General features: G+C 43.7%; 1 protein-coding gene across 2 annotated transcripts in view; it reads right to left on the bottom strand.

Moving 5' to 3' along the window:
* Positions 1–17,005, bottom strand: part of OSBPL5 (oxysterol binding protein like 5) — a 180,400-nt gene that overhangs the window by 133,893 nt on the left and 29,502 nt on the right. The window contains exon 1 of one of the 2 annotated variants that reach the window (XM_069857727.1): positions 9,200–9,282. The exons of the other annotated variant lie outside the window; for it this stretch is intronic. The gene's annotated coding sequence lies outside the window, so the exon portion shown is untranslated. Of the gene's footprint in view, positions 1–9,199; positions 9,283–17,005 lie in introns of those variants that run through there. 2 annotated transcript variants of the gene reach the window in all.

Genomic DNA, 17,005 nt, shown 5'->3' with positions numbered 1-17,005 from the left:
TATTTAACTTACCATTTAATTTTTAAAATTAAATGAAAGCAAAGAGCATGAAAAAAAAAGTGGCAGTGAAAAACAAACAAACGAACCAACCAACAACAAATGGCCTGAAGATTTCCCGTTAGCTTTATCCAGAGAGCAAACAGGCATACTCTGGCTGGGACAGGGCAGGCAGACACAGCCAAATAACCCAGAGAAGAGATCCTCCCTCTGCCCTCATATCAGTCTTGTAGGCCAGCAGCACAGAAAAATAAATCAAAACCCAAACCCCAAACTTACTTTCTGTTCATTATTTTTCTGGTGCAGACAGAGGCACGGGGGGAAATGATCTCCTCACAGCAACACGAAGCCTGTGATGGAAGTAGGAACTAATGCTGATCTCCTGAATCAAATGCCAAATGCCTTAGCCACAAAATTATCCTACTTTCATTACATCAACCTGTCTGAATCCAGAAGTACCAAGTTACTGGGGGAAGGAAAAGGGGAAGAAGGGGAAGAAAACAGGACATTTACCAGGAATATTTCCAATCCACCCAGAAGATGCTACTTATATTGGTGTAAGTCTCCCATATTGCAGTCCAAGGAATTTGGAACAAGGAGATGAACTTTTAGTGCTTTTAGACAGGGGACTGAAATGCTCAAGAGATTAAATAATTCACACACTGCCTTTCCCCAGAGGTCCACATTCAGCCCGGATCACAAGTGTCAAGTACAATCATGTGCACTCTTGATAGACTTTGAGAGGTAAGAGTATAGGCCAAGTATAGTTCCCAGAAGACAAATGCTTGATGGGACAAGGCCCTGTGGATCAGCTTGGAAGCAGTCCTAGAAGCACAGCAAGTGAAGCCAGTAGAGGGAATACTGGAGGGAAGTGGTGTCTTGCATCCCAGGGTACAGAGGTGAATAAACAAGGGAACACACTTTGACAGTTTCAGCTTCTCATGATCCAGTGAAATCCTGTCCCGAATAAATCACACAGGAGAGACAGGGTGTGCTTACAGCAGTTTCACATTAAAAGCATAAAGATGCTGTTCTCATTTGCACCAAACATGCCAAAACAAAGAGCTAGTGAGTTTTTACATAAGAGACGTAGCTCTGCACACCTTGTGATTTGTTCAGGCACCCAAAGGAGCCAGAGGGAAGTGACCATCCACACCACGTGCCCGTAGATCCAGTCGGGGAAGAGCAGCAGAGGCAGGTGCTGGCGGATGGTACAGCAAGCTGGTGTACACCCATTCCCCCAGCCCAGGGCCCTGAGCCATGAGCTGTTGCAGCTTGCTACAAGCAGAAAAGAAGAGCAAACTACATCTTGCTCTGCAGCATGGGTGAAGCATGGAGGGAGCAGAGCCCCCACGGAGCCATTTGGCAATGCAGTGACTTCAGAGCAGCCTCCTGCACAGCATTTTCCATGCAGTGCCCCTGCTTATGTAGCTCCAGGCTTGGCTTGAAGGTGCAGTCTGCTTCTTCACTCTATTTCCACAGCCATTTTCACTTGGAGTCCCTGCCGTTTCCTTTCAAAAACTGCTGCATCCCTGATACAAAGGGCTGGAAGCTCATCTAGCAAACTCTGACAGTCAGCAATAGAGAGGGGAAACTAAATTATTAAGGACCACATTGATGCAGGTTTTTTTTCTTTTTTTCTATATGGAACTTAAATCTCGTCTCTCTTCCCTTGTCATGGCTACGGTAATAATAAACAACTATTCATGACCTTAATATTAATTAGAAAAGTCCCTTTCAATTTATCACTTAATGTAATTATTGCAAATTAAATAGTGTCTAGAAAAAAGTCTTGCTTTTTCAGAAATATTGTCTTACCTCTATGGAACTCTAGCAGTTAAAAGTGAATCTAGCTACTAAACAATAATCTATTCAGAGAGGAGAAAAGTGAGATGTTCAGTTGAAAATTCTTGAAATTCTATTTCCAAATTCAATACCACATCTCCAAGGGAAAACAGGAGAATCTCATTAATGATAGCACAATGTCCCTTTCACATTGCAGAGATAGTAGCTGAGCACCAGTTCTCTGTTCATTTGCATTCACCTCAACAAAGTTTCTTTTTTTTTATATGGGGAGAAAAATTGCATTTTACAAACAACAGTGGAAATTATTTCCTTTGTGTGCTTTCAGCAAAAGTTCTCTCTGGCTACCGAAGTATTGTTAATGTGATTTCTCTGAGACAGACACAGGATGAAAAGCACTTGTCTGCTAGCAAGTCAACAGGAAAACACACAGACTTGAAGAGGGTCAGCATGTCAAATACAACACAGGAGATCAAACTACAGAGGCCAAGACGAAATTAGGTAAGAAGACGGGCATATTGGCACACCCTCCAATAAATATATGGTGATAAGTGGTAAAAGCTTGGAAGATCCAGTTCTGCAAACAATGACTCACACAAACAAGTCCCTATTTAGAACAATCGCATTGCACTCAAAGTGATTTAGTTTGTGAGGACAAAATGCAGACGTGGATTTCATGCCTATTCACATCTATACCATGGAAGAACGAGTAAATTCCAAATGCGGATCTTACGCAGAAGCTTAATCTGTTTAAAGCAATTAATTTCTACACTGCTACTCAGGAAAAAAAAAACAAACTGAAAGCATCCCCAAGAGGTATCCAAGACAGTCCCTTGGTAAATGGTCATTCTATGTTCTTATAATTAAATACTGTCTCAGTAATATTTGAACTGCTATTAGAAGCATTATTTTTAACACAACGTAAGCATACTAGCCATTGGGAATAAAATATTAAGCAGGAAATAGAATCATAGAATAACCAGGTTGGAAGAGACCCACCGGATCATCGAGTCCAACCATTCCTATCAAACACTAAACCATGCCCCTTAGCACTTCGTCCACCTGTGCCTTAAACACCTCCAGGGAAGGTGACTCAACCACCTCCCTGGGCAGCCTGTTCCAGTGCCCAATGACCCTTTCTGTGAAGAATTTTTTCCTAATGTCCAGAATACCTTTACTATATCGTCGTTGAACAACTGGGAGAACATTAGCAATAATTAGCAGCCAGCATTATAAATGCTCTCTGCTAACTGTGCATCTTGTGGGTAACAGCAAGGCTTAGATTAACACAATGATGTCAGTTGACGACAGCTTTATAACAGAGAACAGCATATTGTGCATTTCTGGGAAAAGAAATCTTTAGCACGGTAGGGATTATTGTGGTTAAATTGCTTCTGAGTCAGTCAGTTGTTGCTTAATATTTTTCATTTAGTTCCTACCTACCTTTTATTTCCTGACGAGGATACACCTGTTTGGAGAAGAGACTAAAACTGGCACTGTTGTACCCGCTCTCTTGGCTAATTTAGAGGAGTTATTCAATACCTTGTTTACACAATGGGATTATTTTTATTTATATTACAGAACAGCCCAGCAGAAGCCAAGGCCAAATTGCATTAGACATTGTGTGAACTTAGGATAAAAGAAAGACCTCGACACCAAAGAACATGTAACACAAGCAGGCACAGGAAAAGATGAAAAAGGCACAAGAAGCTGATGTTAACACACCCTGGTCACTTACCTTCTCGAGGTGCTCAGGAATAGGAGACCCTATACCACATTTCTCAGATACACTCATGGCTAGGAGATCCTCCTAGCTTCTCAGTACACCTCACTCTCTTGGAAAAGAAAGCTTTCAGCACCTACGCTGAGGGTTTCCGCACGCCAGAACATGAATATTAGGTTCAAAATAATTAGGTTAGATGCCTGACAGTCTGGGCTTGGTTTACACAGCCTCCAGCCCTGTCCACAGCTAGAGTTCCCCAAGTCTACTGCAATACATAGATGTAGCAATAAATGAGTGCAGGTATGTCAATGTGCCTCCCATGCCCTGGAGTCCAGAGAGGAATTAAGGCGGTAATAGCAGAGCAATTATAGGCAACAAACAAAAAAAGTCCATTTATACCCATTCTTATCAAATTACATCTCCTCTTCAGTGAGGGATGTTACAAAGGCAAAGCAAGACAAGAAGGTCAGACTTCAAAACTGAAAGTAGAAGATCGATTTTGAACCAAATTAAAAAATACAAAGATTGTGTATTTCATGCCTAACACATCTTTGTCTTGCTCTAGATTGACAGTAACAGAGGGCTCCATGGAAGGCACCTTAAATTACTGCCTTATCCACTAGTGCTGCAATATGTATAGTGCGTTCAGTGCTCATAGAAAGCCTCCACAATCTGAGTAAGGATTTACACCTTAAGAGGGAAAAAATGATATTGCTTAGAGCTGAACTTTCTTTGACCCACATATTAAAGAAAAGGTCATGAAACAATTTGCAAATCAAAATTTCTTTCCATAGTAAGGTAAGGGCAAAATAATTATTCACTGTATCAGCAACTGTCAGGCTTGCAGCATTGTGTGAGGTTCTTTTCAAAGCAACACAGGAAGAAAAGGCAGAAAGATTCATCTTATAAAATGTAAATCTCATCTATTTGCATCCATGTCAGGAGCTTACCCATGTAACCCCCCTCACCCCCACCCCGGCCCAGCATTAATTCCAGCAACAATTTCACATTCAGCTTCCAGGGATTTTACAGATAAGCCAGCAGCAGCTCCTTAGATGAACTGTGCAATGTTTAATAAAGTGTCAAAAAGCCTTGGTCAGCTCCCACCACTACACAAAAGCGATTCTCTCCCGATGCTGAAAGTCTTGCCAACAAGAAAAAAGGTAAGAAGAAAAGATTAAAAAACAATAATTTTCTTTTCATTCTGCCAAGACTACCCACAGGAGTCCCCTTCCTCTCCTCAGGGGGACACAGTCCTCATTGCTGTGAGGAGAGAGTTCCTTGTTATTATACTCTAAGAAAAGAGCAAAACAAATAAATAGTGCAACACTAGCACTAGGCTTTGCACTAGTAACTGGCATCAGACAACACAGGTAACAAAAGCCAAACCCTCTCTGCAGCACTGAAGGTGGGTAAGAGCAACAATACACAGCTGAAGTGGCGGACTGAGATGCAGAAGGACCAAGTCCACATTCAAGCTTTCCACTCAACACAGACTCAGACACTTCCTTACTCAATGCCTCTTGCACACCTTATAAAGATAAGCAGCAAGTCTGCTTTTATCTTGGCCTCTGCTGATCAATTTAGACAGCATACCTTTTGGGAATCTGCTACTATAGCATCCCATTTTGGGAATACACACAAAATAGCTATTATATTATTCCCTGGGGGTATGATTTCACATCGATTGATTCACTGACAGATTAGACAGGATGAAGCAGGCACTCAGTGTTGGTGTCTCCCCCCAGGACAGCTGCACGTCCCAGTTCATAAAAGATGTGTTTTTTTCTTTTGCCTTTAGTTGATTATTTTTATAGGGATATTACAATAATGCAGATGGTAACTGAGTTGTCAAAACACCCAAATTCACACAGACCTACAGACGATTCCCAAGAAGTCGAAGCTTGACTTAGAGTTCAACAAAATACAGAAAAAAACCTGTTATCAAGAAGGCTGCCAGCAGGATAAAGTTATTGATTCTGGCCCACAGCACAGACCTCCACGGCACATTTCAAAAAGGAAGCCTAGGTATACACCTAGTTGTTTGTTAAACAAGGAAGAGAAAAGAGTTTTTTCAATCTAGAGTTTGATTTATACCTCTATAAATCCTTAAATCCAAAAGGAGCATAAAGGAAATAATGGCACAACTTCAACTCCAGCTCTACAAACACAACAAAAAACTATCAGAGACCAGAGATATGGTCCTATTTTATACGGAGATTGCAAGAAAAAAAAAAAAAAGAAAAACACAAACCACTCCAACTCCCCAAGCAAACACAGATGCAGCTGGACTATTCTAACCTGAGAGAAAAAAGAATCCACCTTTCACATCAATTGTCTTTTGTGATAGGCAGAAACAATTCAAAGGTAACTCTCACTAGCCTGCTGTCAGCTGCTTCCAATTTTGCAGGATGTTCCTATTTAATCCCTTGATCATTTTATATTACCCAGATGCATATACAGTACCTAGAACCTGATGAACGCACAGCACCCCTACACCTTGAAACAGTACTCTCACAATTCAGAAATTACTGAAGTAGTCTTGGCTTTTGAATCCCTCAGTGATAAATTACTCTTGCTCAGCAGGCATTTTTGGGGGAAGATTTTGCTATTTTCTAGCTCACCTGAGCTCACATTCCAAGCTTGTGAGAGAGCATCCATGAATTAATTTTGCTCCCACCACCTCCAGAGTAGCCACGGACAGAACTGTTTCAGCAAGGGGTCTCAGAGCTGCTACTAATTGAAGGCTGGCTTAAAATATACAGTGTGCCGCGTTGTGCCGTGTCCAATTAGTATCACAGCAGAAGCACACGGGTAGTGAATTTTGTAGGCAGGAAAACTGCTCCTGAAGAGTAACCCATCACCATCGCAGGGAGACATGAAGAAGGCAGGCAGGTACAATGAGAAGATGAGAATGCAAAACCAGGGCAGTGGGTAGACAGGTATGAGGAGAACAACATAGGATTTGGAATGAAGTCCTCAGCAGCTCATCCTAGAGCAATGAGGCAGCAGGTGATAAGGTTTGGGCAGGACGTACACTGCTCCTTAGCCCTCCACAAAGGCTCAGCAGCTGCTTCTCAAAAGGGTGTTTTGCAGGGTAGTTGTCTCCTTCCACCTTCATTACGCGTCCAGAAAGAGCCACAGTGCTGGGGAGGGACTGGGATGAGGACAGAATTCATGATTTAGACACAGCCCTGTACAATTAAATGCACCACAAACACATTGTTCTAAAAGCAGGGCTGTGAGCTCTACATGCAGCAGCATCTGGGAGGAGTTTGCTCAGTCTCAGAAGCCTGGTGCTCTGGAAAGCACAGCACAAACACCAGCAACGACAGTCGGGAGCCTGCACAAGGAGTAAGCAAGCCAAGCCCCACACTGAGACAAGCTGGCACAGCAGGTCACTGTCATTCTTGCCCAAACCCACATGTGTTTGACATTTGGATTGTCTGTTCCCGTTCCCTGGGCTGCTTCTTGTGTTTCCTTTACCTTAGTAACCACAGCAGGCATGCACAAACACCTACAGTGTGCTGCCAAAGACATCTCGTGTTGAGGAGTGGAGGCGTGAGGAACAGCATTTCTGCCTGGGAAAACACTGTTGCTATTAATGCTCCAAAGGCAGGGAGGTCAGCAGAAGGAACACTAAATGGAGCTTTTTTCCCCAAAATAAAACAGGAGATCGAATAGCAGAAATCTGCACAGTTGCAAGTGGGAGGTCTGTGCTCCACAGCTCAGGAGCAACAGGAGCCTGCTGACACACATCAGGGCACTCTCATTTTTGCCTGTTAAGGCCCTGATGCAGCCCTAAAAAACCTTTGCCACTGGCGATGTTGATGATCTCACAATTGCCTCCAGCAGACAACAGGTTCCGTAGACACAAAGTGAGTCTAACCGAATTCAGATCAGTTTAGCTAATATTTTTATGATCTGTGAACACAATATGAATTAGTCAAGTCTGAATTTTGCTCTGAACAAAGTACAGACTTCAAGACTGCCCATTACAGATTATAGGAATGGCTTTTTCCTAGAGATATCCCAAATTCCAAACCACAGCACCGTATCGGACACAGAGAATTTCTTCCCCTGCTGTAGCAAAGATAACACCTTGCTAAATACCTAACCCAGCACTGGAAACTGAACTACCTGTACTGTGCAAGCCTCCCTCCCACTCACCTGATGAATCAGTGTTGCAACAAAGCACATGGAAATTAAATGAAGTACCACGAAAAGATTACAGCAGTAAATCCACCTTTCTGTTACATTCATGTAGCACCACGATTAAATCATGGCTTTGGTTCACATTTGTCTGCTTCAGAACAAAACAGGCTGTGGGCTAGACTAAGGCCTGCATTTTTTTCCCCTTGAAACACAGAATTGCTGTCCCTACCTTGATTAATAGTGGCACAAAGTAAACAGTGGTGCTGAACCAGACTCCCTGGTTGCCCCCACATCTTTTTGGTCCAGCTCAGCTGTCGCTCTCCTTGCAAGGCTGAGGTAAACTTACTCTCAGGGTCACCTATCACGCCACCGTGAGCTACTCTGTGGAGAACACCCATTCTCCACTTTCAGCAAGAAACTTTTCAGCAAGAAACTTTTCACCAAGAAAACTTAACATGTGCAGAGGAGAAACCACCGTTGAGCACAGCTTGAGGCTTATCTCCCCCACCACCATCACCACTCACACCTCTTTGGAAACTTGCTGCCAAGGAGGAAAGGTGGCAGCTGGGGACACATCCAATGCTGTGGCTGCTCTCTGCTGTACAGACATTGCTGAACACTGTCATCTTGTGCATCAGTGCAGAGTGAAGGAATATTTTGACAACAAAGATAATGCTGCAGCTGGATGAAGCGAGGAGGTGACTACACAGCTTAAAAAAGTTTCGTCCTCACTTAAGTTAAACACGTTACAATGCTTTAGGTTTGTGTAGCACTCGAAAAACATGGTTTCTGATCCAACAGACAGTTGTATGTGCTTATGTATATTTTTCTCTGGAAATGCTGTCTTGCGTCACTTCATGCAATCTAAATGCATTTTCAGACTTGAGTCTACCTGTTTTTTAGATAGCAATGCAAATTATCTCCTATTATTGCCTATAGGAAAGGCAATTATTAAATTCCCTTACACAGTCAGCATCAGTGCAGTTTCCTGACTATTTCATCATCATCATCCTAGAAGAAGTACATTAAAAATGGGTTCCACCGACCAGATGTGCCCACGTATCTAAAGAAATTACATCACTTTGACAGCCTGCAATCCCCTACACCACGCTAGTCACATGCTGGCCGTGCCGCGATGCTGCTAAGTGTGGGGCACCCCACATCTCCCACCACCAAACCCTAAGCCGCAACAGGCACCCACAGAAACGGCAAAACCCCTTGCTACACACAACGTGGGCACAAAGCATGGGCAGAGGCACCAGGGTGGCAGCGCTCAGCCCTTTACTGGAATCACTTTGCTCATCAGAGGACTCTGGGGTACCACACCACGATTAAACAGGCAGCCCGGCTGCGCGGGGGACAGAGAGGAGGACTGGGTTTGAGGCGGGGGGGGGGAACGGATTTATTGGGATAATTGGGGGGGTTGGAGGGTATTTTGGGGAGGATGGCTTTGTGGGGGGCGAAGGGCTGGGAGCCAACCGCCCCACAGGCTGGAGGAGGGGGGAGCCTGGCGAGCCTTACCTGCTCGGGGCGGCCTCCAGCGCGCCGCGCCCCGCCCGCATCGCCGCCAGGACGCGCGTGGGATGCGGGGGGGACACGCGTGGGATGCGGGGGGGGACACGCGTGGGATGCGGGGGGGGACACGCGGCACGGAACGCGCGGAGCGGCGGCCGCAGCCGGACAGCTGCTCGGGGGAGGCGGCGGCGGCGGCAGGAAATACCAAAAGCCTGATCCAACCACGCTAGGGAGGGAGGGAAGAGAGGGAGGAATAGAGGAAAAAATAGAAGGGGGAGAAGGAAAGAAAAAAAAAAGAGGAGGAGGAGGGGAAAAAAAAAAAAGAATGGAAACGTGTAAAATCCGGGCGGGATCGTTGCGGAGCGGGCGCGGGGCTCGGCTGCCCCCGCAAGAGCCGCCGGAGCGCCCGGTCTCGTCCCGCAAGGCTCCGCTCGTATCTCCCCCCCGGAGGTTGTTTATTTCTTTCTTCTCGACCCAGGGAGAGGCTGAAGCCGAGGCAGAATAAATAAAGCAAAAAATCCGAACCCCAAAGCCCCAGACAAAAATCATGCAGACACACACACGCCCCTCCCCTCCCCCAAGCAAGGAACCGGCCATCCTGGGGATTCACCGACGCGGCGTGCAAGGTAATGAAGAAAAAATCAACCTGGGGAGATGGGCACGCTGAAGCCCTCCGGCTGCAGGAGCACTTTGTCTCAGCATCCAGCCATTCGCCTCCTCCGGGTCTCAAAGGCGCCCGTGCAATGTGCGGCCCCGACACGCTCTGAGCTTCGGCTGCGCATCCAGAGTGAAAAATCAATCCCATAGCAAACACAGACCCCTCAGCTCCTCCAGACGGAGGAGGACAGTCCAATCATCGCAGCCCTGGCCACGGCCTGCCCCTCGGGGGAGTCAGGACTTTACACGCAGCGCAGTACCAACCCGGCCACGCTCATTGACTGCCGCTTCCTCTCCTCTTCACCCGGCGGGTCCCACGATTCGAAGGTCCACACAGTCTCGGCGCAGCAGAATTAAAAGGCTCCCAGACTTTGAAACCAAAATCACATGAGGGGGTAATGTGATCAACACATGCATCTGACTTTCATCACCAAGTCTGAATAACCCATGTACAGTTGAGCCCTTTGTGCAAAATAGAGTGTGGAGCTCAGAGTCATACTTCTGAAAAGAGAAGTGTTAAACCAGATGCCTCAAGTGCTCTGCTACTCCACCCTTCACAGAAAAAGCTAGATCCTTTCTCTTTTTAGAGTGTGCAGCCTCGAAACCAAGACAAAGACCCACCAGCTCCAGTGGTGCTCATGCTACCCAGGAAGTCTGCCGCCAAGTCTAAAAAGCAACAACTCATTAATTGAAAAGGTCACCTGGATCAAAGAGAAAAATCCTGAAATCATCCAAAGCTGCAAGCATAACTTGGACCAGGACACAATTATTCCCACTTACTGCCTCCGGCTAACTACAGCCCATCCACAGACTACAAGGCTTGACCCTACATCACTTAGATCCACACACCTAATGTTAGCCAGCAGAGGTAGCCAATTTTCTCCTAGTGAGCTTAGTAGGACATAGAGCAATATGCACTTTATCTAGCTGGGAATAGTGTGGTACTAGAGAGAAAATTTATTTATTTTTGCTCTTTTCTAGAAGTTCTAGCATGAAGCAGGATTATTAACAGATCATAAACTAGACTATGAACAGATCACACAGCTTAAACTATCCCTGCTATTCATTAAAAAAAGCCACCATAGCTCTTCTCTGTCTATTAAATAAGCCCCTGAATCCCTTGCAGGCAATTATTAAATTCACCTGTATTTGTAGTGATTTCTGCCATCATCTGCAAGATGTGGAGGATTGTCATGATTCCAGCTGCCTTCAAGTCGACTAGAGTTTTAACTTAGTTCTTGCCAAAATTTTACCCCAAGGACAAGCCTGTACTTCACAATTGGACGGGGCGCTGCACAGAGATGCCAGAACTGGCATGAGCCAAGGCCTCTCATCACCCTGGCTCAGAGCACTGCCAGGCAGAGCCGCTGTGCTGGAGTCAGAAGCAGCTGACACTGTCTCATACTGCCTCTCCTGCTTCCTGCTGCCTCCTACCCTGTTTGCTCCAGGCCACACCAGGCTCCTCTCCATGCCCTCTGCTTCCTTCACCCTTCTTCTTTTAGGGCTGCAGCCATGTAGTTTGTCAGCACCTTGCTGGGTGCAAATGGCTTTTTCACTAAACCATGGGCTTGACGTTTATCCAGTTGTCTGCATCCAGATGGGCTTTGTCTAGCCATGGCAACAGAAGTGGTTCCTCAGCTACTTTGGTTCAGAGATCTAGGGTTTCTAACATCTGTTCTAACATTACATGAATCACAGTGGGACTCAGTCCACTTTCCAAGGACTTCCATTTTGAAAGTTTTAAAAACCCTTTCAAAAATGTTTTGGCTAAAGTTTTCCACTAAACAATTTTCTTCTCAGACAATCATTCCATAATAATTAATGTTTTGGTTGTCCACTGCCACACCTCCACACAGAGCCAATTTGATAAAAAACCTGAGCATCCAGAAACATGCCTGTTAAAACAGTTAGAGACCCTGATAAGGAATAATCCTTTCTGCTTGCCTAGGACAGCGCATGTGACATTAGTGATGTGGATACCCAGAGCAAAAGACTTGCCAGTTAAACTGTCAGTATTTTATAAGTAAAACTGGATCATCAGAGAAAATTTACATCAGACTGATGCTCTGCATCATGTATCCATGACATTTCTGACGTGGTTCAGGGAGTGCTGAAATTGGATTTGCTGTGTCTTCAGATCTTGTACCAGATGGGTCTTCTGATTCTGGGTTAGAGAAGAAGAGCAACATCCATCACTTCCCTGCCTGTCTGTCAAAGACAGGATTTGGACCCATTCTTTCCCTTACAAGTCCCCTACAGAAAAGTGAGAAAACAACCATGCAAACACTAGTATTTTTAAAGACTATTTTCCACAGCCCTCTAGTGTCTGTTCTGTTAATAGCCATTCAGAAGACAACACATCTGCTTTGGCTCTGCTGTTTATGATTATTTTGCCTGCGCTGTTAGTAGTTCATGCAGATATACCTGAGCTGCCCATAAAACCGTAATGGGGTAGCTATGGAGCACAGAGCTCCACCCAACCCTAGATTTAGAACAAGGCTTACTATGCACACCAGCTTCTGTCCTAATACCACCTGAGCTCCCTGTCTGTCCCCAGGTATGACATATCCCTTTGACAAAAGCTCTCTGATGGCTGTATTTGGCCATTAGGGCTGAGGTCCTTTCTGGCTTCAGTCCTCCTTTGCAAGAAACCAGCCTTCCTTTAGAGGGTCTGCAGCTCTGAGAATTTCTTTGGGCATTTGCCAGTGTTTGCAACACTTACCTTTCCCACCACAGGAAGACAACTTTGTCCTAAGAGGGCTTGTAAACCGATCTGAACTCTGTCATAAGCAAGGGTAACAAAACCAGCAAAGCTGTAATTGTAGTTCTGGGAAAACAAAATCAGAGTGATTCAGTTGTGTTACTCTAGTCCTTACAACCCAATAATGCAACCCAGAGAGCTTAATAGTGAAGGCACTTAAAAACAGTATCTAATGTCTTTTTATGGCAACCCTAGAAGATGTGCAACAACACAATATCAGTGCTGTTTAGAAACTGTGATAAATGAGAGGAAGGAGACAAGCTGCAGCAAAAGACAGATCATTGTTCTTCCAGGTCAGCAGCCTACTATTTACTCTAGGAAATGATTGCAATACTTTCCCCTGCATCTTCCTTTTGAATCCTTCACCTCTTGATAATTGCTGAGCTCCTCTTCCCCTCAACAGAGATCTCAACCCCACCTATGTAAAATGCAAATAACATACTCATTTTGCAGTGTCCACAAGACTTGCATTTGGTGCTTTCCTATATCTCACAACAGACCTACAATTGTTCTATAAATTCCAATTTATGACTAGAAAGGTTATTAAACACCATAAAAGCCATCGGTTATATTTTGTTGGCCTCTATTAAAACGGAAATTGAGAGGAACAATGTTATTCCTGTCATAATAAGTACAAGATCTCTACAGCCATAAACACATTAATCAGACATCACACGATGTCTAAATGGTTGTTAGCATTGCAAGACATTGCTTTAAGCTCATGACACACAGTGAGACAAGAAGCAGAAAGCTTTAAAATAAATGAGTTAAAAAGAAGTTATTAAACACGTCTTTATCATTAGCCATAAGCTTCAACACAGCTGCATACAATTTATGATAAGAAAAAGATCACTTTTACCTGCATGCATTTTCCAGTGAAAAGTTCCTTAGCAAAAATATTCAATGCCACAGCTGGATAAAGCTTGCATTTCATGTTAACAAATAGTAGTTTGTCTGTTTAGAGCTCTGAAAAACTAAGTTCACAGCTACATATGTTTGCTCATTTTATGTTTTGGAAAACAGAGCTATTGCTATGCCATATTCCTAATTGCAAGTTTGCTGGAATGGGTCTCCAAGAAAGTTAGAAAAAACCACAAACATCTCCCTGGAAGCCACTGGAGACTGGAGTCCTCTTGTGGCAAAAGTTAGAGGAAAATTTTTAGCAACTGATGACTGCTGAGAGTTGGGGCTCTACATGGGAGGCTAAAAAGAGCATAAAAGCAGTAGCATGAAGCTTTGCAGATGGCATTGGGGAAGCATCAGAAGGAGAAGAATGCCACCATATTTTGATACTGCAAACTGTGCTTCTTTTTGCTTTAGCAGCTCCTCTCTGTTACCTGTTGAGATGATGTTTCTGTCTGGGTTTTTTTTTCTCCCTCTGTTAATAGATGTAATTTTTCCATGTGTTTCACTAGTGAGAACTTTTCTCCTGGCTAATATCTTCACTGTATAATAACACAGGCCAGCTCCTGTCTTTCTTGTCAGTCTGCTGCTGAGGTGAGTAAATATCACAATTCTAAGATCTCGTTTAGATCCTACTGCTCTGTATTTCATCTCCTTTTCTGCTGAGTTGTTTTCTACCTGCAATAGTCCTTGTGGACTGCCTTAGGAGACTTTTCACGTGAATGATGGATGTTGGTCATGTTAGCACCATGCTCCCTGCCTGGAGCAGTACTAGAAAAGGTACAGTAAGTAAACAATCTGAGGCTGTTTCTCTACCCACACTCTGTGGTCAGAAGACTTTCAGACGTTCATATTTGGGCTTGGTGTTACAGCAAAGAGTTTATCTAATTAGGAATTTCACCCAGTGGGCTAAGCCTCCAAAGGGTTCACAAGCAACTCACAGCTCTGATGGTCCTGTAAAAGATGATTTGATCTTTCCAGGAAGTCTCCTGCAAAAGGTTGCAGCAGAGGCTTCAGAGGCAGTTTTAAAGATCTGCCAGTAACAAGATAAAAGATCACAAATGTTCTTACCTTCTTTGTTTTCTGTATAGGAGCTGTCATATGCTTCAATGGTGTTCTGCTTTCTACAACCTTAATCCCAAGGGTGTTTTTCAGGACTCTAACTAAACACAGCATCCTTTCAACTACTACACAGACCTCATCCCAGAGACATCTTTTGTATCTCCAGTATTTTATATTAAACAAGACTTCTTGGGCAGATCTCATCTTCCCTACCCTGCATCCACTCACATAAACGTCTGTCTCAGGGAGGCTCCCCCTTAAGAGTCCTAGATTAAGGTCTGTGCTGGAAGGTAAGATTGTTGTTCCATACACCTTGGTCTTGCTGCAGCTGGACTCAAATGAGGTTTAGTCGTGACTGCCTGAGGTCCTGGTTTCTTATTGCTCATCTGAAGGCTGCTCACATCAAGCTCCATAAACCCATTTTGTTTTCCTGTAAGTGTCTAAGACAGCAAATTAAGGTGAATGATGCTGCCATTATGGTTTTTGTGTGAAAAATAGATCAAAGAGTTTGGTCACCACTGATTTGCTCCTGCAGTTCTGGGTAGTAACTAACTGTAAGTTTCCTCTTAGAGGGCAGCCCATCACACTGAGCTGACATGGTGAGCAAGGTTCCTTCTGCAGCTAGCAGCAGGCTAGAAAGCAGCCAAGATATCCAGGATCTGATAAACTGTCCAGCAAAATCTGGGCTAGATTTCAAACCCCTTGATATGACATGACATGAAACTTATTTGCTATTCAAAAACATTCCAATAGCCCTTGCTCTTTGTTATATTTCAAGCTAATTGCAACACATGATAGCTTACAAGGCCTTGAAGGGTAAAACTGAAACATACGTGTATACATAAATATATGTGTGCATAAAAATATATGTTACTGAACTTTTTGGATATCTGTGTAAGATTGGAACATCCACATCAGTGTGGGTAGCTGATGTGTTTCTGAATGATCACAAATTTCCTCAACAGCTAATGGGAAACATTCATATGATGTCAAACTTTATTATAAACAACCAGGAGTTTTAGCTAATTTTTCTTTCTGTTCCAGAAAAACTTTGGAAGAGATGCCAAAAAATTTAATCTGTCTGGACTGAGCACTGCTGTCATACAGGAAACATTACAGTGACAAGAAGCATAAACAAATGTCTCTCTGTAAAGGAACTGATCATCAGACTCATAGATACAGGCACACAGATCTTTGTTTAGGCCAATATCAATCTCTCTACATATATCTATTTATTTATCGACTGATGATACTCTGACCATACTTGAATTTGGATCTAGGCAGACACGAAGTCTCAGTTTAGTTCTGCATTGTTCATTACTTCATTCTCTCCAGAGAGGGGCATTTTGACTTAGAGATGACTGAATCTAGTTCCTGATACCCAGCGTATGCTATTGATCTAGAAGTTAGGACAGCGAGTCACAAATTTGATCTATTAGTAGCTTTGTAATAACACTATATCATACTCCCAGGCTTACAATTCTTCCAAACATTACCAAATGTGTTTGTTCTCATACTTGACCCCTTTTATTTTGCCTGATTCTTGCCTCACTCTTGCAGCCAGCTCACCTCAGATAAATTATGGAATGTCTCACAACTTCTTTCTTGCTTTGCTCTCTGAAATTCATCTTCTGTCTCTATCCATGATCAAGCAAAAAAGTCTCCTTGACTGCTGCAATTCCTTTTAAGGATTCTTTGTTATTGCTGATGTCTCCCAGGAACAGGACACCTGCATGTGACACAGGGGCTTGAAGGAGATCAGGAAGAGACGGTACAAGAGTATTTTCTGCTGCTGCTGAAGGGCAGTTGGATTATCAGTTTGTCTTCACAGGGGAATGCTAGTATTTTTGTCCTCCTTTTGCTTCGAACAGGAAGACCTGTCCAGTGTTTCTGTCACAAATTACAGTTGCAGAAGTAAAACAAAAAAATGAAGCCTGGAAGAAACAAATCTGTTTTTCCCAAAGAGATCTAACACTATCAAAGACCGTACTTTGACTTACAGCCCAAAAGGGCAGCTCACAAAGGTTTGTTCCAGGGCAAAACATCTATCTCTCTTATGCCATAGAGGACCTGATTTGATCCTGCTCATTGACTAAATCTGTGCTATCGAAGTCATAACACAAAAGCAGTATCAGAGAGGATGGCTGGATTTAGCTACCATTTGAGTCTTGAAATTGCGGAGTAATAGCTTGGGAAGTACAATAGTTACCACAGAGAAATGTAGATGGTTGCTCCATCAATATGCAAATAAAATTATTAGTGTCCCAGCTATTTTCAGCCCTGATGAACTCTGTTGTTCCAATGCCATTTATTATGTTTCCTGATCCCCTCATACAGTGAAATCAGGGGATGTGTTGTTTTCTTGTGCTGCTGCTGCTGCACTAGCAAGCAGGAGCAGATCTGGAGGGTGAAGAAATTGGTAGTAAAGG

Source organism: Phaenicophaeus curvirostris, chromosome 5 (genome assembly GCF_032191515.1).
Source record: "Phaenicophaeus curvirostris isolate KB17595 chromosome 5, BPBGC_Pcur_1.0, whole genome shotgun sequence".
Classification (NCBI taxonomy): domain Eukaryota; kingdom Metazoa; phylum Chordata; class Aves; order Cuculiformes; family Cuculidae; genus Phaenicophaeus; species Phaenicophaeus curvirostris.
This window is presented reverse-complemented; position numbering and strand designations above follow the sequence as displayed.